The 25,069-nt window shown below is 40.7% G+C and overlaps 1 protein-coding gene across 4 annotated transcripts in view; it reads right to left on the reverse strand.

The window, feature by feature from the left end:
* FAM168A (family with sequence similarity 168 member A) overlaps positions 1-25,069 on the reverse strand; it is a 198,909-nt gene that overhangs the window by 137,918 nt on the left and 35,922 nt on the right. The window contains exon 1 of one of the 4 annotated variants that reach the window (XM_063641389.1): positions 22,254-22,275. The exons of the other annotated variants lie outside the window; for them this stretch is intronic. The gene's annotated coding sequence lies outside the window, so the exon portion shown is untranslated. Of the gene's footprint in view, positions 1-22,253; positions 22,276-25,069 lie in introns of those variants that run through there. 4 annotated transcript variants of the gene reach the window in all.

The raw sequence follows: 25,069 nt of genomic DNA on the forward strand, positions 1-25,069 counted from the left end.
ACGCCTGTAGTCCCAGCACTCTGGGAGGCCAAGGCGGGTTGATCGCTTGAGGCTAGGAGTTGGAGACCAGTCTGGCCAACATTGCGAAATATATGAAAACTACAACAAACAAACCAACCAACCAACCCAGCAACAACAAAACAGGTCTACCCTGGAGTCATACTCCAATTTTTTCTATTTTCCTCCCTTTCTGATCCTTTATCCCACTTTCTTTTTCTTCCTCTTCCTTCTCCTTCTTCTTTGTCAAAGACATAGAGGATTGAGTTATTATCATTGATCCATACAAAGTCCCTCTCTCATTTATTTTCTTTCATTCCCACCCCCCATTTCTATTCCCCGTCTTCCCATGTGCAACCTTCCTAATATGTTTGATATGCATCTTTTTGTTTGTATGTATTTTTAGAAAATGTTTATTGTTTTGTGTGTAAAAAAAATTAATTAAAAAATAAATTTTCAAATAAATAAATATTCAGTCACTGCCCACAAAAAAAAAAAAAAAAACTCACTGTAACCTTGGGAAAGGTGATATCTATAACTTCATTTTCAGAGATGAAAAAACTATGGCTCAGAAATTAAATGATTTACCCAAGGTCTGAAACTTGAAGCCACATGTTTGGGTTGACCAACACTTTTCTACTACCTCATGTTAGGTTCCCCATATCTTATTTTATTCATTACTAAATATCACTCAACACAGTCTGCTGAATTGCATTATACTAAGCCACTCACTGAACAAATTAGCAACCAGGAAAAGCAACTGAACAGAAAGATAAAGGACAAATTAAAAACTTGGACAATGGATGCAGGTTCCAAAAAAACAAAAAAAAAAAAAAAAGAGAGAGAGAGAGAGTGAAGTAGCAACATCAACGCCAACAAGCTCTTCGGAGCCCTGACTAATACAGGCAAGGATTGAAATAGCCAAAATGCATGTTGATAGATCTCCATTCCAGAATTTTATCTCCTCAGCCAGCCCAGTAGAGTCCCTGGTAAATTACTGCCAGTCAGGCACACATCACAAATGAATTACAATAAGCAGATGCAATCTCTCCCTGTAGCCTTCCCACTCTCACAAAACCACTAGGAACTAAAGAAAGCTTTTGTTCTCCATCTGAACTGCCCTTGCTGGTAAAGGGAAATTGGGTTTGAGAAGCAGATGGCTTGTCAAAGAGCCTAAAACCTAAAGTGAAAAGGAAGTAATTTACTAAAACCAAACATTCCAAAAGAGAAACCAAGCTTCTCTGAGGTGACAAAGAGTGTCTTCATTGTCATGGCTTGCCCTCTAAACAGAGCGTCCCCAAATCACCTTGTAGGAGGGGCTGAGGCAAAGACTCAGACTAGCTCTAGCCACATTCATCTAGATTTTTCTAAAAGTAAGCATCATGTGTTTGTAGCAACTGTGTTTGGTTATGGAGATTTGATTATTAAAGTATTTTGTTATGGAAGAAAAGTACTACTACAGTAGTTAGGTCCTCAATATAAGAAGATGAGACAAAAAGGAACTTACAGGTTAAATAAGATAATGTAAGTAAAGAACCTAAAAACTGAGCTAGCACAAAGTAGATGATTAATTTGGCTGCGCATTTCAATCTGATATGCAACTTAAGTCCCTTCCCCTATCTGGGTCTTCATTTTCTCAATTCAACAGTTAAATGGTACAACATTTAACTTAAAAAATCAATTGAATTAAATTATCTCAAACACTCCAGGAATATAGGATACACAATGAAGACTCTTTTTTTTTTTTTCTTGAGACGGAGTCTCATTCTGTTGCCCAGGCTGGAGTGCAGTGGCACGATCTTGGCTCACTGCAACCTCCGCCTCCCAGGTTCAAACAATTGTCCTGCCTCAGCCTCTCGAGTAGCTGGGACTACAGGTGCATGCCACCATGCCTGGCTAATTTTTTGTATTTTTAGTACAGACGGGGTTTTACTGTGTTACCCAGGATGGTCTTGATCTTCTGACCTCATGATCCACCTGCCTCAGCCTCCCAAAGTGCTGGGATTGCAGGCGTGAGCCACCGGGCCCAGACGCAATCAAGACTCTTTACTAGACAAGAAGCTCTTACTGCTCCTTTCAGCTACACTCTCAGGACTAAGAGATTACCCCTACCTGTCTATCAGCCACTTCTAAGCCAGGAGCATCCTTTACAGTGCAGCTCACCATCTGTGCTAGATGCTTCATTAAGTGTAAAGCTGATACTATACTTTGTTAGAAAGCTAGTGCACAAATGTTACCTAGAGATTAATAAATCACTCCAGTTGTGTTGGGTTGCAATTGCAAGGGCAGCATCTGTGGGTCTGAAAACAGATGGTCTTATAAGGATGGAGGATTTGGCTCTTATCTGAATTTCCTAAGGCAAGCAGGTTTGGATCAGCAGGAAGCCTGACGCGGAAGTGCCAGAGTAGAGCTAGTATCCAGTGATGAGGAAAGATGACAGAATTGCACATGCAGTTTCTTTCCATAATAAATGAATATATCAGAGGATGCAATTACCAAAATCCCAAGCTCTTATTTTTGTACCTACTCATCAACTTCTAAATCATTTTCTTTTTCGTCCAACACTTTCTTATTTCAACACAAAGACGTGCTCAGAGAAATTACCTAGTAAAGCCCTGGCACAAAATAAGAACTTTAAAATCTACTGACTAAAACAAACTGAAAAAACAAAGAAAAACAAATTAAACTGATTTGATAAAAGTAGAATAAATGCCTATGATACTGTCAATAATAGTAGGTATACATTAAACACATTAATGTTTGAGGTCTAGGTATTTTACATACATTCTTTCATTCAATTCTCAAGGTAACCTTTATTTTATTATCTCTATTTTATAGATAAGAAACTTAAAGTTCCAAAATGTCAGATACTCTGCCCAGAGTCAGACACCAAATTACCTAATGGAAGTCAGAACTAACCCCCACTCCCACCCCTACCAAGGGCTAAATGACTTCACAACTCTATGCATTTTGTCTGCCTCCTGCCCGACCAATTGCCTTCTTACTATTCCACAAAATGCACCTGGCTCATTCCTACCTCTGGATCTTTCTACTTGCTGTTTCCTCTGCTGAACTCCCTTCTATTATATCTTCTCATGGCTTACTACTTAAAATCATTCAGGACTCTGCTCAAATGCAATCTCTTCAGAGAGGCCTTTTTTTTTTTTTTTTTTTTGAGACAGAGTCTCGCTCTGTCGCCCGGGCTGGAGTGAAGTGGCGCAATCTCCGCTCACTGCAAGCTCCGCCTCCCGGGTTCACGCCATTCTCCTGCCTCAGCCTCCGAGTAGCTGGGACTACAGGCGCCCGCCACCGCGCCCGGCTAATTTTTTGTATTTTTTAGTAGAGACGGGGTTTCACCGTGGTCTCGATCTCCTGACCTCGTGATCCGCCCGCCTCGGCCTCCCAAAGTGCTGGCCCAGAGAGGCTTTTCTTGATCATCCTCCCAACATATGGTGTTTCCTTATCTTGCTTTATTTTTTATTATGGCCCTTACATTATATTCTTTATTAACATGTTTGTTTACTGTCAGTTTCCCCCATTAGAATGAAAGACTTATGAGGGCAGGAACTTTGTCTTGGTTACAACTGTATCTCCAGCACTTTGAGCAGTGACCACTAGAGCAGGTGCTCATCAAATATTCATTGAATAAATAATTAAATTAGGCCGGGTACGGTGGCTCGTGCCCTGTAATCCTAGCACTTTGGGAGGACAAGGCAGGCAGATCACCTGAGGCCAGAAGTTCAACACCAGCCCGTCCAACATGCTGAAACCCCCTCTCTACTAAAAATACGAAAATTAGCTGGGTGTAGTGGTGCGTGCCTGTAGTCCCAGCTACTCAGGAGGCTGAGACAGGAGAAGCGCTTGAACCTGGGAGGTGGAGGTTGCAGTGAGCCAAGATCGCATTACTGCACTCCAGCCTGGGCGACACAGTGAGACTCCATCTCAAATAAATAAATAAATAAATAAGCTCACAATCACAGAGCTCTATAATATTAGTGTAAAAAGGTAGTTGCTATATAATAGAAAGACCACAGGCTTTGAGATCAGGCAGACCTGCATTCAACTTTCTCACTGACTATGATAGTGTAAATTCAGACAAGTCCCTAAACTTCTTTTTTTTTTTTTTTTTTTTTTTTTTTGAGACAGAGTCTCACTCTGTCATCCAGGCTGGAGTGCAGTGGCGCAATCTCGGCTCACTGCAAGCTCCTCCTCCCGGGTTCACACCATTCTCCTGGCTCAGCCTCCCGAGCAGCTGGGACTACAGGCATCCACCACCACGCCTGGCTAATTTTTGTATTTTTAGTAGAGATGGGGTTTCACCACATTAGCCAAGATGGTCTCGATCTCCTGACTCGTGATCCGCCCACCTCAGCCTCCCAAAGTGCTGGGATTATAGGTGTGAGCCACCGTGCCCAGCTCCTAAACTTCTTTAATCTCCTCATCTGTAAAACAGGTATAAATATCTAGGTCCCATAGATTTGTTATGATGATTAAATGAGATAAACTTATGAATATACTTTGTGTAAACTATAAAGTATTATAGAATGTTTATGATGTTTATGATGATGATGGGAGAAAGTTTAGAGACAATCTAGTTAAGACCTTCACTTTAGAGATCACCCCAAGGCTCTAAAAGGTAAAGTGAACTATCCAATGTCCCCCAGTTATTTAAAACCAAACATAATTAGACTCTAGGACTTCAGGTGATCACACTAGGACACCTGGCATTACCTACCATAGATTACCTGATCTCTGGTACTCCACTTTCTCTAGGTTCTTCCTCTACCTCACTGGCTACTCCCTTGATCTTCTCAACTTCTCTATGTTAGAGTGTCCAGAGTTTGGCAGTCAGATCTCTTCTTTGCTCTAAGTGCACACATTTCCTAGGTGAGCACATCTACTCCATGGTTTTATATATGCTAATTACTCCCAAATTTATTATCTCCAACTTGAACTTCTCTGAATTTCAGACTTGTATATCCAACTGCCTGACATCTTTTGGTTACCTAATAACCATTATAAAAATGTAGTATGTCCAAAACCAAATGTCTAACTCCCTCCTGCAAACCTGCTCCTCCTACTGTTTCCCAATTCTATAAGTGGCAATTCTAATCTTGTAGTTGCTCAAGGCAAAAACCTCCGAATCTTCTTTGACTACTTTCTTACTTTCATAATCCTCATCCAATCTATCAGCAAATTCTGTCAGCTCTACTTTCAAAACATATGCTGATTCTAACCATTTCTTACCATTACTACAGTGACTCAAGCCTTCATTATTGTTTTTAACTATTGTAACAGCCCCTGCTTCTATCCTTGCCATCTGCTTATCCTGTCTCTCTCTTCCCAGAAGCCAAAATGATCCTTTTAAATTCAGTTTGGAGCATGTAACTCCACTCTGTTCAAAACCCTGCAATGAGTTATCATCTCAGAGTAAAATACAAGGTCGTTACCATGACTTACCAGGTAATCTAGCTCCCTTTCACCTATCTAATCTTACCCCATAGCACCTTCCTCCTTGCTCCATACTACCGTAAAATTAAATTTTAGCATCAACATTTGTATTGTTTAGAAACCATTCTGAGGGGGCCAAAAGCACAGACACCAAGAAGAATATGACAGCCTTGGATCGCTTAAGCTGAACAACAGGAAAATTCTCCTCTTCTTGTTATTCTTTGAAAAACCAAGTACATTCTCAGTTCAAGGAGTTAGTACTTACAGTTCTCTCTGCCTAAAGCATTCTTCCCTCAAATTATCAATATGACTTGCTCCTTTATTTCATTAAGATCTCTACTCAAACTTCACCTCATCAGCAAGGCCTAAGTTAACTGATTATATCTAAAATAGCTCCCACCCTTTCAATCACACCCTTTTCCCATATACTGCCTGTTTTTTTCTATTACTAGGACACAATTGAAAGCAGGGACTTTATTTTATTCACTACTGTATCCCCAGAGCTAAGATCATATTGTAAGTATAATCAATACCAGTAATCAACTTCAGCCGTTAATTGTTCTTTTTTTTTTTTTTGGATGGAGTCTTGCTCTGTTGCCCAGGTTGGAGTGCAGTGGCACAATCTCAGCTCACTGCAACCTCCGCCTCCCAGGTTCAAGCAATTCTCCTGCCTCAGCCTCCCAATTAGCTGGGATTACAGGCACCCGCCACCATGCCCAGCTAATTTTTCTATTTTTAGTAGACACAGGGTTTCGCCATGTTGGCCAGGCTGGTCTCAAACTCCCGACCTCAGGTGATCCACCCACCTTGGTCTCCCAAAGTGCTGGGATTACAGGCATGAGCCACCACACTCGGCCCATTAATTGTTCTTTAACTATATCTTAAGTCTTCAGTCTTGTCTTCCCCTAAACAGACTGAATATTCTTTGAAAATGGCCATTTTCTAGATATGCTAACTGAGTACTTTCAATTTAACCTGATAGATGTAACCAAAAGAAGGAAAAATGATAAGATTAAGCTATATTTATTTCCTCTGGGACTCTCTTATAATCAACTAACAAATCAGTATTAATAAGCACTTTTGGGTGCAGAGTACCATCTTACTAAAGAAGGATATCACCAAGCTAGGTAGTAAAGCACAAAGAGATACATAAAGTGGCTCACATCTATAATCCCAGCACTTTGGGAGGCCAAGGCAGGAAGATCTGCTCAAGCCCAGGAGTTAAGAGGCCAGCCTGGGCAACATAGCAAGACTCTACCTCTACAAAAAATAAACAAAATTAGCTGGGTATGGTGGCACATGCCTGTAGTCCTAGCTAGTTGGGAGCCTGAGGCAGGAGGATCACTTGAGCCCAGGAGTTTGAGGCTGCAGTGAGCTATGATCCCACCACTGCAATCCAGCCTGAGTGACAAAGCAAGATTCAGTCTCTTAAAAAAAAAAAAAATAGTAACAAGTGAGCAATGAGCTAATGAAAGATGTTCAGCATCATTAGCCACCAGGGAAACGCACATCAAACCAAAATGATATATACCATTTCACACTGAGTAGGTTGGCTAAAAGAAAAAAGACAAATAACAAGTGATTACAAGGATGTGGAGAAAATGGAACCTTCATATACTGTTGGTAGGAATGAATGTGAAGTGGTACAGCCACTGTGGAAAACAAGTCCTCAAAAGGGTTAAACATAGAGTTACCACATGCTCTAACAACTCTACTCCTAGATGTATACCCAAGAGAAATAAGAAATCTATGTTCACATAAAAACTTATATGCTAATATTCACAGCTACATTACAAATAATAGCTAAAAGTGGGAACTATCCAAATGTCCATCAACTGATAAACAAATAAAAGGTGGCATACCCATACAATGAAATATTTAGCAATAAAAAGGAATGAAGTACTGGTATATGTAACAACATGAATGAATCTTGAAAAAAAAAATATATATATATATATATATATTTTTTTTTTTTTTTTTGGAGACAGTCTCCCTCTGTCACCCAGGCCGGAGTGCAGTGGCACAATCTTGGCTCACTACAACCTCCACCTTTCAGGTTCAAGTGATTCTCTTGCCTCAGCCTCCTGAGTAGCTAAGACTACAGATATGCACCACCACATCCAGCTAATTTTTGTATTTTTAGTAGAGATGGGGTTTCACCATGTTGGCCAGGCTGGTCTCTAACTCCTGACCTCAAGAGATCCACCCATCTCGGCCTCCCAAAGTGCTGGGATTACAGGCATGAGCCACCCCACTCAGCCGAACCTTGAAAACACCACGCTAAATGAAAAAAGCTAGCTATAAAGGCCACATATTATATTACTCCATTCATATGAAATATCCTCAATAGGTTAGTGATTCCCTAGGGCTGGTGGAGAAGGGGACAACAGAGGGTGATTGCTAAAGGGTACAAGTTTCTAATAGGTAATGAAATATTCTAAAACTGACTGTTGTAATGATTATGCAACTATATATACTAAAAACCACTCAACTATACAATTTAAATGAGTGAATTGTGTGGCATATGAATTATATCTCAGTAAAGCTCTTTAACTTTTAAAATATAATCTTGGGCTTATTTTGGATTCAACTTAACATTTATTGAATACTATATACTTTTTTTTTTTTTTTTTTTGGAGACAGAGTCTTGCTCTGTCACCCAGGCTGGAGGGCAGTGGTGGTGCGATCATGGCTGGACTCAAACTCCTGGGCTCAAGTGGTCCACTTGCCCCAGCCTCCCAAAGTGTTGGGATTACAGGCATAAGCCATGGTGCCCAGCCAACATACTCTTTATTTTACTTAATATTCACAACAAAAAAAACCCTATGAGATGAGGGTTATCAATTCACCCATCTTGCAGACAAAACACTTACATCTCACAGAAATTAAAAGATTTAAGGTTTTTTAGAAAGTTATCAGAGCCAAGAGTTGATTCTACATTCACTATCTCAATCTAGGGCTCTTTCTTAGCTCTTCTCACTTCTTACTACTGAGCATACTGAAGACCTAGCTGTAGTTCTTTTTTATAAAAGCTTCTATGGATTAATAAACCAAAGACTAAGATCATAAAAACACAGACTGACAACCACAGATTGAGAGAGTGTTTGCCAAAGTTATATAACTAAGATCCTATATCCCTGCATTTAATTATTTGGTCAGCAGTAGTACTCTGCTACATGAAAAGAAGGGGCTAAGTCTGATTCCCAAGTTCACCTATGTGGGGGGTGGGGAGGGGGGAGAAAAAAGTATAGAGTATACCCCCAGCAAATCAATCAAGAGCCATAAGCACTTTGGACTAATTTACAACTGACTAACCAATTTTGAAATAAGACAACTTCTCAATAACACTACTGGAAAGCACCTATTAAAAAGCTAGCTGTTGGGCTAGGCACGGTGGCTCATGCCTGTAATCCCAGCACTTTGGGAGGCTGAGGCAGACAGATGACCTGAGGTCAGGAGGTCATCTGACCTCAGATAGTGAAGCCTTGTCTCTACCAAAAATACAAAATTAGCTGGGTGTGGTGGCACATGCCTGTAATTCCAGCTACTCAGGAGGCTGAGGCAGGAGAATTGCTTGTAACTGGGAGGCGGAGGTTGCAGCGAGCCTAGATCGCGCCATTGCACTCTAGCCTGGGCAACAAGAGCAAAACTCCATCTCAAAAAAAAAAAAAAGCGGCCGGGCGTGGTGGCTCACGCTTGTAATCCCAGCACTTTGGGAGGCCGAGGCGGGAGGATCACAAGGTCAGGAGATCGAGACCACGGTGAAACCCCGTCTCTACTAAAAAATACAAAAAAAAATTAGCCGGGCGTGGTGGTAGTCCCAGCTACTCGGAGAGGCTGAGGCAGGAGAATGGCGTGAACCCGGAAGGCGGAGCTTGCAGTGAGCCGAGATCGCGCCACTGCACTCCAGCCTGGGCGACAGAGCGAGACTCCGTCTCAAAAAAAAAAAAAAAAAAAAAAAAGCTAGCTGTGATGAAGATGATTTTTAGGGTAATAGAATTGTTCTATATCTTGACTGTGGTGTGGTGACAGTTACACAAATTACATATGTGTTAAAATTAAAAGAATTTTATTACAAGTTTTATTTTACTGTTGTTCATTTTAAAATAAAATTTAACAAAAACTGCATATGAAAAAATAACAACAACAACAAAACAATTACAATTTTAAAATGTGCAAAGAACTTGAATAGACATTTCTCCAAAGAAGATATACAAATGGGCTGCACACAGTGACTCACACCTGTAATCCTAGCACCGGGAGGCCAAGGTGGGAAGATTGCTTGAGCCCAGAAGTTCAAGAAAAAAAAAAAGAAAGAAAGAAAACAAAAGGAAGAAGAAAGAAAAAGGAGGAGGAGTATGCAGAGGAAAAGGGGGGGGGAGGAGGAGGAAGAAGAAGAAAGAAGAAGAGAAAGGAGGAGGAGGCAAAAAGAAGGAAAAAAGAAGAAATACAAATAGCTAACATGCATTTTAAAAGATGCTCAATATCACTAACCATTAGAGAAATGCAATCCAAACCATAATATCACCTCATATCCATTATGATGGCAGGTATTAAAAAAAAAATCCAAGACAAAATAGAAAATAAGAAGTGTTGAGGATATGGAGAAACTAGAACCCTTGTGCACTGTTGGTGGGAACGGAAAATGGTGCTGCTGCTATTGAAAATAGTGTATCTGCTTGCAGGAAGTAACAAAAGAAAAAGAAAAGAAAATAGTATAAAGCTTCCTCCAAAAATTAAAAATAAGCCAGGTGTGCTAATGCACACCTGTAGTCCCAGCTACTTGGGATGCAGAGGCAGGAGGGTCGCTTGAGCCCAGGAGTTCGAGGATAAGAGTGTACTTATTATTATGACTGTGAATGACCGCTGCACTTCAGCCTGGGCAACAGAGTGAGACTCCATCTCTTAAAAAATAAAAATAGAATTACCATACGATCTGGCAATTCCATTTCTGGATATACATCCAAAAGAACTGAAAGCAGAATCTTAAAGAGATATGTGCATATCTGTGTTCAGTGCAGCATTATTCACAACAGCCAAGAGGTGAAAGCAAACCAAATGTCCATCATTGAATGAATGGGGGAAAAAAAAAAAAAACACGTGGTATATACATACCAAGGAATACTATTTAGCCTTAAAGAAGAAGGAAATCCTGTCACATGCTACAGCATGGATGAACCTCGAAGACATTATACCAAGTCAAATAAGCCAGTCACAGAAAGACAAATATTGTATGATTCTACTTACATGAGGTATCCAAAGTAGTTAAACTCACAGAAACAAATAGTAAAATTGTGGTTGTCAGGAGCTTGGAAGAAGGAGGAAGGGAGAGTTGTTGTTCAATGGGTATAAAGTTTCAGTTTTGCAAGAAAAAAATGTTGTAGAGATCTGTTATGCAACAATGTAAATTAGTTAATACTACTAAACTATACACTTAAAAATGGTTAAGACAGTAAATTTTACGTTATGTTTTTCACCATATTTTTATAAATAAATAAATAAGCAAGCAAGCTGGGTATACATGGTAGTATGAAATAGGAAGTAAGATGATAATAATAATAGCTAACATTTACTGAGTGCTTACTATAAGCAAGCACATTATTTCGCCCAACTGTGACTAAGGTAGGGACTATTATGACCTTTCTTTTACCAATGACAAGGCTCAGCCTAGAAAAGTCAAATCACTTGCTCAAGATCAAACAGCCAGGGCCTCCAAGACAGTGTAATTCTTTAAGCTGCATATGTGACAACCAGTTATATCTACTCATTTTTTAAGACTCATAAAGATATAATACTTTCTTGAATCCCTCTCCCCACTCCCAGAACTGACCTAACCCTAGAGGGAACCCTAGATATATTTCTTTCTTTTTTTAAGTTGATTTTTTTTTTTTTTTTTTTTTTTTTTTTGTGAAAGGGTCTTGCTCTGTCACCCACACTGGAATGTAGTGGTGCAATCATGGCCCACTACAGCCTTGACTTCCTGGGCTCAAGTGATCCTCCTGCCTTAGCCTGCTGAGTAGCTGGGACTACTGGTGTACGCCACCAAGGCCAGACAATTTTTTTTTTGTAAAGGTGGGGTCTCCCCATGCCTCCCTGGCTGGACTTGAACTCCTGGCCTCAAGTGGTCCTCCCTCCTTGGCCTCTCAGAGTGCTGGGATTATAGGAGTGAACCACTACACCTGGCTCCATAGACATTTCTCTTTTTTTTGAGATGGAGTTTTGCTCTGTCGCCCAGGCTGGAGTGCAGTGGGCACGATCCCGGCTCACTGCAACCTCCACCTCCCAAGTTCAAGCAATTCTCCTGCCTCAGCCTCCCAAGTAGCTGAGATTACAGGCATGCACCACAATGCCCAGCTAATTTTTGTATTTTTAGTAGAGATGGGGTTTCACCGTGTTGGCCACACTGGTCTCGAACTCCTGACCTCAGGTGATCCACACGCTTCGGCCACCCAAAGTAGTGGGATTAAAGGCATGAGCCACCGTGTCTGGCCTCCATAGACATATTTCTATCATGGTACCTACTACACTTAATTGTACTTGCTTATTTACATGTCTGTCTCTCCACTGATCAGCACCTCTAGATCTGCTTCCAATAGCCATTAACCATTCATAGCTGTTTAAATTCAAATTTAAATTAATTAAAAGTAAAAAAAAAATTTTAATTCAGTTCTTCAGTCTCACTAGGCATATTTCAAGCACTCAAGACCCACGTGTAGCTGGTGACTACTGTATTGGACAGCATGGATATAGAACATTTCCATCACTGCAGAAAGTTCTGCAGGACAGCGCTATGTGGCACAAACAGTCTAGCAGGCAGTCTGGCAGGAGCTACGCCTAACTCATTTCTGTATCCCAGCACCAACCTTTAGTAAACCTCCAGTAAGTGTTTCTTAGCAATGACACGGGGTAACACAGAGCTTGTTCTACCTTATTATCACACACCACTCATGATTTAAGTTCCATACATTCAATGTCCCTTACAGGCTAGCATCAGTGTAATAACCCACCATCATCCCAACTTGTGGAAAGAGGCAGGAATCACAATAAGTAGAGCTAATTGGAAAGTCTTTGTCTAGTCCTTCACCCCAAACCGAAGTTCCACTACTTAATTTGAGACTTGATTAAGAAGAGGGCTTATTTCTTGCTTCAGGTTTGGCATGTAATTAAATTACAGGTGTTTCTAAAAGGAATTTTTTTTCAAATATTGGAAGAACCTCACAACTTGGCAGAAATAAAAATAAGAAGACTGGTTGAAATTTATCATACTTTTTATCATATCATTCATACTCTATGAATAAATATGTATGAACGAACATATCCTCAGAATGCTCTTTATATTAAAAAACATAGTCACTTGACACATTTTCTGAGGAACTATAATAAAGAAAGAGAGATAAATTGTGTTGGTAGACAGAAGCTTAAATTGGAATAATAGAAAGTGGTAAGAGCTCTAAGATAGAGAAAGAACTGCTAGGAACTATGAAGACCACAAAGGAGAGTCAGAACCCAGTAGCGAAATGGAATAGAAGGTGGGGAAACCACAAAGGAAGCTACTCAGAGATAAATCCCAATTAAGTTTTAAAGGGTAATTAAGGCTGGGCTTGGTGGCTAATGCCTGTAATCCGAGCACTTTGGGAGGCCAAGGCAGGCAGATTGCTTGAGCCCAGGAGTTCAAGACCAGCCTGGGCAACATGGCAAAACCCTGTTTCTACAAAAAATACAAAAATTAGCCAGGTGTGGTGGCAGGTGCCTGTAGTCCTAGCTACTCAGGACGCTGAGGTGGGAAGATCACCTGAGACTGCGGGATCGAGGATGCAGTGCACCGTGATCGTATCACTGCACTCCAGCCTGAGTGACAGAGTCAGACTGTCTCAAAAATAAACAAACAATAAGTAAATAAATAAATATTTTTTTAAAAGGAGGGTGAGAGGGTGTCCCAAATAGAGATAAATGTCATGGATGAAGATACAGGAATATGACCTGGACAGCAGGTCTGGAACAACATATGAAAAAAAAACGAGAATTTGGCCGGGCGCGATGGCTCATGCCCGTAATCCCAGCACTTTGGGAGGCCGAGGCGGGCATATCACAAGGTCAGGAGATCCAGACAATCCTGGCTAACACGGTGAAACCCTATCTCTACTAAAAATACAAAAACAAAATTAGCTGGGCACGGTGGTGGGCGCCTGTTGTCCCAGCTACTGGGGAGGCTGAGGCGGGAGAATGGCATGAGCCCAGGAGGCGGAGCTTGCAGTGAGCCGAGATCACACCACTGCACTCCAGCCTGGGAAACAGAGGGAGACTCCGTCTCAAAAAAAAGGAGAATTTGAGGCCAATGAGGCAAGCAGAGGCCAAACCATGAAAGAGCCTGCAAGCTAAGTTAAGGGGTTTGAATTTTATCCTCCAAGTTACGAAAAAACCTCTGGAAGGTTTTAAAGCAGAGAAGAGTGCAATCTGTATTCAACAAAGCTCAGGGAGAAGCAGTAGGGAGGACAGATTTGGTGGAGGTGAGACAGTAGGTAGGGAGACCAGCCAGGAAGTCGTTGCAAAAAGTAATGAGACAGGAACTATCTGACACAAATAGTTTTAAACATACCCTATCTTAAATGGGTCTCTCTCCATTAGTCTATGCCTCTCAAAGCTGGAACACCATAATTCAGCTATATAGCACAATTACAAAAACAACTGTTAAAGTCAATTCTATAAACTAAAAATTTAACTGCACTCCTTTATTCAATAGTCATTCCAGATTTCGAACTAAAACTGCTCATTCTTCTTTTGCACTGCACACAATTTTGGAAAAATATTTCAGCCAGACGATCACATCTGTGCAGTGTGCAACAAGTGTAAACAATTTAACAGGAGTTTAATGAGACATTTCCTATTCAATTGGAGAAAAAGATTAGAAAATTCTAACATGGCAACATCAGGTTGCAAATTGACATTTTTTAATTAGCTTTTTTAAGAAATATGAACATGCCAATTTTAAGTCCCATCTGGTTGCATGTTGCAGCTGCCCTGAATGAATTTCCAGTTATTAGGCACTTGGCTAAAGCATTCAGAACTACCATGTGCTATCAGCAGCAGCAGCCACAGTACAGTACTTAGGAAGTACTTAAATACCCATGCTGGTACAAAAGGATTTCTTAGTCTGCCCTGGAGAGAAAGGAATATACGGGGAAAAGGAAGGAACAATCTCACATTTTTAAGAAAATATCTTTCAGTTTTACCTCCTCTCGTCTTCAAAAGCAATGGACTTTCTTATCTTTGACCTCACAGTGCCTTAGCCTGGAGAGTTTTACCTACCCCTTCTGCCTTGTATAAACAAAATCCTAAGGACCAAGGATTTAGAATTGGACTAAAACTAGGTTCAATTCCAACTCTACCTCTTACAAACTGTGAACTTGGGCACATTTCTTAATCTTCCTTAGACTCTATTTCCTCATGTTTAAATGATAATGCCTAACCTTGAAGAGCTGTGGCGAAGACGAAAGAAAATGTATATAAAATATCTATAGAATGTCTGGCTCATATGGGCATTCAGTACATGGTAACATTTAACACTCTCCTTTGTATTCCACTATAATTTGTACTTTACAGTAATTATGTACCTGCTTTAAAGGTTTAAGAATTAAATGAATTAATTTAGGTAAAGGCTTTATAACAGTGCCTGGCACATAGTAGGCAAGCATTAAGTATTAGTTGCAGTTGTTGCTACTATTACATACCAACATCATAGTATGTTTCATAGTGAACTACAATTTCTTTATTTGCTGTTTTCCTTCCTATCTAGTACTTAGCATAAAACCTGGCATGAAAGAGATACTCAATTAACATCTGTTGACCAGTTGAATAAATAATGGATGAGGCCAGGCATGGTGGCTCACGCCTGTAATCTCAACACTTTGGGAGGCCAAGATGGGTGGATCACTTGAGGTCAAAAGTTCAAGACCAGCCTGGCCAACATGGTGAAACCCCATCTCTACTAAAAATACAAAAATTAGCCTGGTGTGGTGGCACACACTGTAATCCCAGCTACTCGGGAGACTGAGACAGGAGAATCACTACAACCCAGAAGGCAGAGGTTGCAGTGAGCCGAGATCGTGCCACTGCATTCCAGCCTGGGTGACAGAGTGAGATTCTGTCTCAGTCAATCATTCAATAAATCAATCAATAAAGGATGAATGACTGAAGGAATGAACTTAATTTATCATACAATTTTACAAAGTAGCCATTCAATAATATATTGTTTTATAAATTAATTAATCCTATCAAGCCCATATGGTAAGAAAGGGAGTTATTATTATGGCTCTTTTTACAGATAATAAACAGAGTCCCAGAGAGATCAAAGGTTAAGGTCACCCAGGTAGAGTAGGAATTAGAATCCCTTTGGTCTCTCAGAAACTAACTCTAGATTTTTTTTCAACGAGACCTTAATCTCTCTCCATATTTTAAATATTACCTACGGGATTGGTCAAGTTTTTCAAGTCTCTATGGTTTCAAGAAGGGCCCTCAAAGTCAGAAGATGCTACCAACAAATGATGGAAGGGTGAAGAAAGAACATGACCAAATGAGAAGTTCTGTATCTCTTCTTTGGGAAAGAAGGAATAAAGACCTGCTTTCATCTGGCCTGAGCACAGAGAAAGCAATTAAGTCTGACTAATAAGAGGATAAAGCCCTCACTGTAAACAAATGAGGATGGAGGACACTGAGAGGATCAAATATGAAAGGCAGTATGGGGACTTAGAGCCACTCTTCTACTCCTGTAAAGAGCATGACTAATCACAGTCTTTCTAGGGGGTAGTCATTCTTTCATTTAACAAATACTTAGTCCCTGCAATGAACTAGGATAATAACTCAACAGTGTATATCAAGAGCCTTTGAAAAGTTATACCTGGCCGGGTGCCGTGGCTCATGTATGTAATCCTAGCACTTTGGGAGGCCAAGGCAGGCAGATGGATTGAGCCTAGGAGTTCAAGACCAGCCTGGGCAACATGGTGAAACCCTATGAAAACTAAAAAAAATAAAAATAAAATTAGCCAGGTGTGGTGCCGTGCACTTGTAGTGCCAGCTATTCAAGAGGCTGAGGTGGGAGGATAGTTTGAGCCCAGGAGGCGGAGGTTGCAGTGAGCTGAGATTGTGCCACTGCACTCCAGTCACTGCACCCCAGCCTGTGTGACAGAGCCAGACCCTATATCTCAAAAAAATAAAAATAAAAATAAATTATACCTTCACTCCAATTACCCTATTCCTATTTATCCTAAGAAAACTATCAAAAAAATTAAGACTGAGGCCAGGCGCAGTGGCTCACACCTATAATCCCAGCACTTTGGGAGGCCAAGGTGGGAGGATCACTTGAGGCAAGAGTTCTAGACCAGCCCGGGCAACACAGGGAGAACCCATCTCTACAAAAAACAAAATTTTAAATTAGCTGGGCGTGGGGTGTGCGCCTACAGTCCCAGCTACTTGGGAGGCTAAGACAGAAGATCTCTTGAGCCCAGGAGTTTGAGGCTGCAGTGAGCTGTGATCGCGCCACTGCACTCCAGCCTAGGTGACAGACCCAGACCCTGTCTCAAAAATGAAAGGAAAATGCTTATGATATAATGTTAAATTAAAAAGTACTCCAAAAGACTACCTATAGTATGATCTTAATTATACAAAATAAATAGAAAAAAAACTTTTCAAAAAAGCCTAAATGCTGAGTTTTAAAAGTAATCTCTGCATGGCAGAATATGGAGCGATATTATTTGCCAAGTTTTCTAGTTTTTCCATAACAAGCATTTTTCCAAAAAACAAGGTGAAGGAGATTTTAGGACAAAAAATGAATATATAAAATGCCATCAGGATTAATTAAGATCATTAGACTCTCTGCTAGGTGAGAAACATATTAGAGGCATATTATTTTTACACAAAAAGATTATGTTAATCCTACTGAGAATTGACACTAATGCAAGGGTGAAATACAATGGGAGAGCAATAAAGAGGAAATCCCATCAGACTCCCAGGAGGTCACTTTCATTTCAGAATGTCTGTCATCAGCAATGCCAAGTTCAATGAGTAAAGAGAGAAATGAAACTTGATAGGTGAAGAAGATGGCAAGCTAAGATCCACTGCTAAAATCCATAAGTTCCTCAAGATCATGGAACCTGTCAATTACCATATAGTGTAACAAAGGCCATGGAAGGAAGGCAGCAGCAGGAATGTGGCAAAGTCAAGAGAAGGTCAAGGTAGCCTTTGTTGAAGATGACTAATTTAAAGGAGAAAGACATTAGCCTAGAGGAAAAGGGCATTCGAGGAAAAAGGGAGAGCCTAGAGAATAGAAACAGCTTCACATGCCTTGGGAAAAGACATTTATTTCAGTGTTGCTAGAGTCCAAAGTGCAAGGGAGGCTGTGGTGAAAGATGTAGTTGCAAAAGTCATCAGGGGCCTGTCTCAGAGGACCTGAATATCTGGTCTACCATTAAGGGAAGCAGCTATACATGAGTCAGTCAACAAGGGTACCATTCCAGTAGGAGAGTTAGGCAGCATTATAATAAAGATAAGTGATGGGTGATTAGAGCATAAGAGGAACACCCAATCCAGCCTGGGGGCTCATGAAAGGCCTCTAAGAGAAAGTGTCACAGTAAGGCACAAAGGAAAAATGGGGCTAAGGTCCCAGCACTTTGGGAGGTTGAGGCAGGTGGATCTCTTGAGGTCAGGAGCTCGAGACCAGCCTGGCCAACATGGCAAAACCCCATCTCTACTAAAAATATAAAATAAATTAACTGGGCGTGGTGGTGGGCGCCTGTAATCCCAGCTACCTGGATGGTTGAGGCAGGAGTATTGCTTGAACCTGGGAGGCAGAGGTTGCAATGAGCCAAGATCACACCACTGCACTCCAGCCTGGGTGACAGGGCAAGATTCCATCTCAAAAAAAAAAAAAAAAAAAGAAAATGGGGCTAAGGGCTGCAACATCCAAAGTGAGGACACACAGTTGATACCTGGCCTAATCATAAACTCAGCAAATCAGGGAACTAGTCCCTGGCAAGGCTTCCAAAGAGGGAACCATTCTTATCAACAGAATGTAACTTCCAAGGACCTTGTTAGTCTTGTTCACTGCCAGGCTTCTAATACTAAAAATAGTGGGCATAAAGAAGCTGCTCTATAAATATTTGTGGAAAAAAAGAAAAAGAGAAAGGATGGCTTGCTGTTATATTAAAAAGCAATGTGGCTGGTAAGCTTCAACCCAGTGTCATGTCAAAGACAAAAGAACAACAAAAAAAGCAATGGGGCTGGGTATAGTGGCTCACATTGTAATCCCAGCATTTTGGGAAGCAGAGGCAGGAGGATCATTTGGGGCCAGGAGTTCAAGACCAGCCTGGGCAACATAGCGAAACCCTGTTTCTACAAAAAAAAATTTTTTTAATTAGCCAAGTGTGGTGATACACGCCTGTAGTCCTAGCTGGTTGGGAGGCTGAGGCAAGAGGATGGCTTGTGCCTAAGAATTCGAGGTTGCAATAAGCTATGATCGTGGCACTGCAGTCCCTCCTGGATGACAAAGTGAGAACTGTCACTTTAAAAAAAAAAAAAAAGCAGTGAGAACACGTTCCCTCCACCCCACCACTAGCAAATTAATAATAATAATAATTTAAATAATTAAATAAAATAGCCGGGCGCGGTGGCTCAAGCCTGTAATCCCAGCACTTTGGGAGGCCGAGGCGGGTGGATCACGAGGTCAGGAGATCGAGACCATCCTGGCTAACACGGTGAAACCCCGTCTCTACTAAAAAATACAAAAAAAATTAGCCGGGCGTGTTGGCGGGCGCCTGTGGTCCCAGCTACTCGGGAGGCTGAGGCAGGAGAATGGCGTAAACCCAGGAGGTGGAGGTTGCGGTGAGCCGAGATCGCGCCACCGCACTCCAGCCTGGGGGACAGAGAAAGACTCTGTCTCAAAAAAAAAAATAAAAAATAAAAAATAATTAAATAAAATAAAAGGACAAATCCTATATGATTCTACCTATATGAGGTACGCAGAGTCATCAAAATCACAGAGACAGAAGATCAAATGGTGATTGTCAGGGGGATAGGGAGAATGGGGAAATAGGGAGTTTGTGTTTAATGGGTAGAGAAATTTCAGATCTGTAAGATAAAGTTTTAGAGATAGTTGACAGTGATGGTCACACAACATTATGAATGTATTTAATACACTAAACTATACACTTTCAAAAAACTGAGATGATAAATTTTATGTTATATGTATTTTACTGCAATAAAAAAAAATTGAGGGCCAGATGCAGTGGCTTATGTTGGTAATCCCGGCACTTTGGAAGGCCAAGGCAGGTGGATCAAATAAGGCTAGGAGTTCAAGGACAGCCTGGCCAACATGGCAAAACCCTTCCTCTACTAAAAAAAAAATACAAAAATTGGCCAGGCATGGTGGCATGCACCTATAATCCTAGCTACTTGGGTGGCTGGGCACAAGAATCGCCTGAACCCAGGAGGCAGAGGTTGCAGTGAGCCAAGATCACACCACTGTACGCCAGCCTGGGCAACAGAGCAAGACCCTGTCTCAAAAAAAAAAAAGAGGAAAAAAAGCAATGGGAAATTCACAACCGCCAAAAGGTGGAAGCAACTCAAGTGTCTGTTGATTGATGAATGGATCAAAAAAATGTGGTATATACATACAATGGAGTATTATTCAGACTTAAAAAGGAAGGAAATTCTGACACGTACCAAAACATGATGAACCTTGAAGACATTATGCTAAGTGAATTAAACCAGTAATAAAGGACAAACACTATTATTCTACTCATATGAGATACACAGAACAATCCAATTCATGGAGACAAAGTTGAATGTTGGTTGCCAGGAGCTGGCGTAGGGGAGAAATGAGAGTTACTGTTTAAGACAATAGTGCCACCACTCCTGGCTAAATTTTTTTTTTTTTTAATTTTTAGCAGAGATGGGGTCTTACTATGTTGCCTAGGCTGGTCTTGAACTCCTGAGCTCAAGGGATCCTCCTGCCTTGGCCTCCCAAAGTGCTGGGATTACAGGCATGAGCCACCATCCCTGGCCAAAATTAAGTTATTAATTTAAAAATCCTGTATTCATGAATTGGAAAATTTAATACTGTTAAGATGTCACTTCCAAAGCAATCTACAGATTTTATCAAAAGTCCAAAAACTTCTTTTTGTAGAACTGGAAGAGCCAGTCCTCAAATTCATATGGAATTGCAAGAGGCCACAAATAGCAAAAATAATCTTGAAAAAGAACAACAAAGTTGGAAGACTCACACTTCCCAATTTCAAAATTCACTATAAAACTATGGTAATCTATACAGCATGGTACTCGCATAAGGACAGGTATATAGACCAATGGAACAGAATCACAAGTCTAGAAATAAATCCATACATCTCTGGCCAATTAATTTTCAACCAACATGCCAAGACTAATCACTAATCAATGAGAAAAGAAAAGTCTCTTCAACAAATGGTGCTGCGACAAGTGAATATCTACAGGCAGAAGAATGAAGCCGGACCCCTACCTCAAACCACATATAAAACTTAATTCAGAATTAAAGACCTAAATATAAGGGATACAACCATGATAAATCTTCATGACCTTGGATTTGGCAATGGATTCTGAACTATGACAACAAAGTAAGCAACCAAGGAAAAAATAAACTGGACTTCATCAAAATTTAAAATTTTTGTGCATCAAACGATATTATCAAAAAAGTGAAGAGGCCAAATGTGACAGCTTACACCCGCAATCCCGGCACTTTAGAAGGGCCAAGATAGGAATTCAACATCAGCTTGGGCAAATAGCAAGACACTGCCTCTACAAAAAATGTAAAAAAGAAAAATTACCCAAGCATGGTTGTGCATATCTGTAGTCCTAGCTACTTAGGAGTCTGAGGCTGGAGGATCACTTGAGCCCAGGCATTCAAGGCTGAAGTGAACTATGATCATGCCACTGTACTCCAACCTGGGCAACAGAGCAAGACCTTGTCTCTAAAAGAAAAAAAAAAAAAAAAGTGGAAAGACAACCCCCTGAATAAGAAAAAATATTTGGAAATCATATATTTGATAAAGGTCTGGAATCCAGACTATATAAGGAATTTTTATAATTCAACAACAAAAAGGCAAAAAAAAAATTTTTTAATGGGCAAAGGACATGAATAGGTATTTCTCCAAAGGTATACAAATGGCCAACAAGTACATGAAAAGATGCTTAACATCATTTATTAATCATTAGAGAAATACAAATCAAAACCATATGATATATTATGCCATACTCATTACAACAGCTATTTTTTTTTTAAAAAAAGAAGAAGGAAATAAGTATAAGCAAGGATGTTAAAAAATATGAACCCTCAAACATTGTTGGTGGGAATGTTAAAATGGTGCAGCCATTATGGAAAAGTCTGGCAGCTCCTCTGCAAGTTAAACATAGAATTACCATATGACCCAGCAATTCCATTCCTAGGTATACACTGAACTAAAACAGGTACTAAAACAAATACATCTACCCACATGTTCATTAGCAGCACCTTCACAATAGCGAAAGGTAGAAACAACTCAAACGTCCATCAGTGGACAAACTGTAGCATATCTATACAATGTAATATTACTCAGCCATAAAAAGCTTAAAAAAGTAATGAAGTACTGGCCGGGCATGTTGGCTTATGCCTGTAATCCCAGCACTTTGGGAGGCCGAGGCAGGTAGATCACCTGAGGTCAGGAGTTCGAGACCAGCCTGGCCAACATGATGAAACCCTGTCTCTACTAAAAATACAAAAATTAGCTGGGCATGGTGGCAGTCACCTGTAATCCCAGTTACTTGGGAGGCTGAGGCAGGAGAATCACTTGAATCCGGGAGGCGGAGGATGCAGTGAGCCGAGATCGCGCCACTGCATCGAGCCTGGGCAACACTGGCAGTGAGCCGAGATCATACCATTGCACTCCAGCCTGAGCGACAAGAGTGAAACTCTGTCTCAAAAAAAAAAAAAAAAAAGTAATGAAGTACTGATACATGCTACAACATGAACATCAAAAACATTATTGAGTGAAAGAAGCCAGTTGCAAAAGGCCACACATTATATGATTTCATTTACATAAAATATTTACAATAGGTAAATCCATAGAGACAAAAAGCAGATTAGTTGTCGCCAGGGGCTACGAGGGAATAGGAATGGGAATGACTGTTTAATGGATACAGAACTTCTTTTTAGGGTGATCAATGTTTTGGACCTAGACAGAGATGGTTGTTACACAACACTGGGAGTGTATTAAATGCCACTAAATTGTTCACTTTAAAGTGGTTAATTTCAACAATGATATATAATTTCACCTCAATCCCTCAGTCAATAATGAGAATCCTCCCTTCACACAAACTTTCCAAAAATTGTTTTGTTATCTTTTCTTCTTCCCATTGCCCAAGTTGTAACCACAACAGATGGCAAAGCATTTCTTGATTCTCGGCAGGAAAAAAAACAACAGCACTGAGGAGTTGCCACAAATCAGAACAATGTAAACAAAATCCTTAGTACCACTACTGCAGCATTAAAGAAATCCAAGCAGTTATATCCACAGAATTAGTCTCGCTTAAGAAAAGGCCAATGAAGGTTTTTTTCTTGTTGTTTTCTGAGACAGGGTCTCACTCTGTCTCCCAGGCTGGAGTGCAGTAGCATGAACATGGCACACTGCAGCCTCGACCCCTCAGACTCAAGCGATCCTCCCAGCTCAGCCTCCCGAGGAGCTGAGACTATAGACATGTGCCACCATGACCATGCCCAGCTTTTTTTTTTTTTAAAGAGATGGGGTCTCACTATGTTGCCCAAGTGGTCTTGAAATTATGGCTTCAAGCATTCCTCCCACCTCAGCCTCCCAAAGTGCTGGGATTATAGGCATGAGCAACCATGCCCAGGCTCCAAGGAAGGTATTTTTGCTAAGGTGTGTGAAGAGACCTGTTGCTGGGATCAGGAGACATGAAAAAACTAAGAAAAAAAATACTGAGAAAAGTTCAATAGCTTTGTAAGCCTTCAGAATGTGAAGTACATTAAGAAATAAAAACTTAAATGCAGTGGGTACAAACATGGCAAATCTGAAAGCTAAACCTGACTAAGGCTATCAACCTGCCATGTGCTAAAAACAAATGTACTCACTCAGAAAAACTGAAAGAGGTACTACATACCTATTAAAACAGCTAAATTTAGACAGTGATAATACTAAATGCCGAAAAGGATGCAAAGAAACTGGGCTTCTCATACATTTCTGGTAGGAATGTAAAATGGTACAGACACTCTGGAAAATAATTTGGCAGTTTCTTATAAAACTAAACATGCAGCCAGGCATAGCTGCTCACACTTGTAATCCCAGCACTTTGGGAGGCCAAGGCGGGCACATAGCCTGAGACCAGGAGTTCGAGACCAGCCTGGCCAACCTGGTGAAAATGTCTCGACTAAAAATACAAAAATTAGCCAGGCATGGTGGTGCACACCTGTAGTCCCAGCTACTCAGGAGGCCGAGGCTGGGAGAACTGCTTGAACCTGGGAGGCAGAGGTTGCAGTGAGCCAAGATTGCGCCACTGCACTCCAGCCTGGGTGACAGAGCAAGACTCTGTCTCAAAAAAAAAAAAAAAAAAAAAGACCGGGTGCGGTGGCTCATGCCTATAATCCCAGCACTCCGGAAGGCTGAGGCGGGCGGATCACCTGAGGTCGGGAGTTCGAGATCAGCCTGACCAACATGCAGAAATCCGTTTCTACTAAAAATACAAAAAATTTGCCGGGCGTGGTGGCATGCACCTGTAATCCCAGCTACTCGGGAGGCTGAGGCAGGAGAGTCGCTTCAACTTGGGAGGCGGAGGTTGCAGTGATCCGAGATAATGCGCCATTGCACTCCAGCGTGGGCAACAAAAGCAAAACTCCATCTCAAAATAAAAAAAGTTATCCTTCTCTCCTAGGCTTCCAGGTAATTCAGGGGTAAATTTGTAGCTCACCTAGAGCAACTAGGGAGACGTATATATATATATATATTTCTATTTTCAATAGTACTCAGGATTTTTCTTTTTTAGGTTATTTTATTAGATTACTTTTGTAAACTACTCTCAATCCCTTGTGGAATAAATACAAAGACCACACAAACGTGATAAATGCTACTCTGTCCCTAATACGTAGGTTAAAATTATTCCATAGAGAACTAGAAATGGCATAGCCATTCACTCTTTTTTTAAGCATCTGATCATATAAGCAGAGTCATTCACTTTTTTGTTTTTTAATTCACAAACCAAGATCTTTATGAGGCCTCCCTTCCTTTACTGAAGTAACTTTTACTTTTATATCTGTATCAACTAAGCGGTAAAAGTGACACTTTAGTCACTTTGGACAATAAAAATAAATTTTTAGATAATTTTAATACTCTTTTATCCCATACGATTCTTGATCTTGAATTTCAATGCTGCAATGTTAGGACTGTGGTTTAAAACATTACAGGAGGAATTTTTTTTTTTTTTCAAAGACTGAGTCTCACTCTGTCGCCCAGGCTGGAGTGCAATAGTGCAATCTCAGCTCACTGCAACCTCCACCTCCCAGGTTCAAGGAATTCTCCTGCCTCAGCCTCCTGAGTAGCTGGGATTACAGGCG

The sequence above is a fragment of the Symphalangus syndactylus genome, chromosome 6, assembly GCF_028878055.3.
Source record: "Symphalangus syndactylus isolate Jambi chromosome 6, NHGRI_mSymSyn1-v2.1_pri, whole genome shotgun sequence".
Classification (NCBI taxonomy): Eukaryota; Metazoa; Chordata; class Mammalia; order Primates; family Hylobatidae; genus Symphalangus; species Symphalangus syndactylus.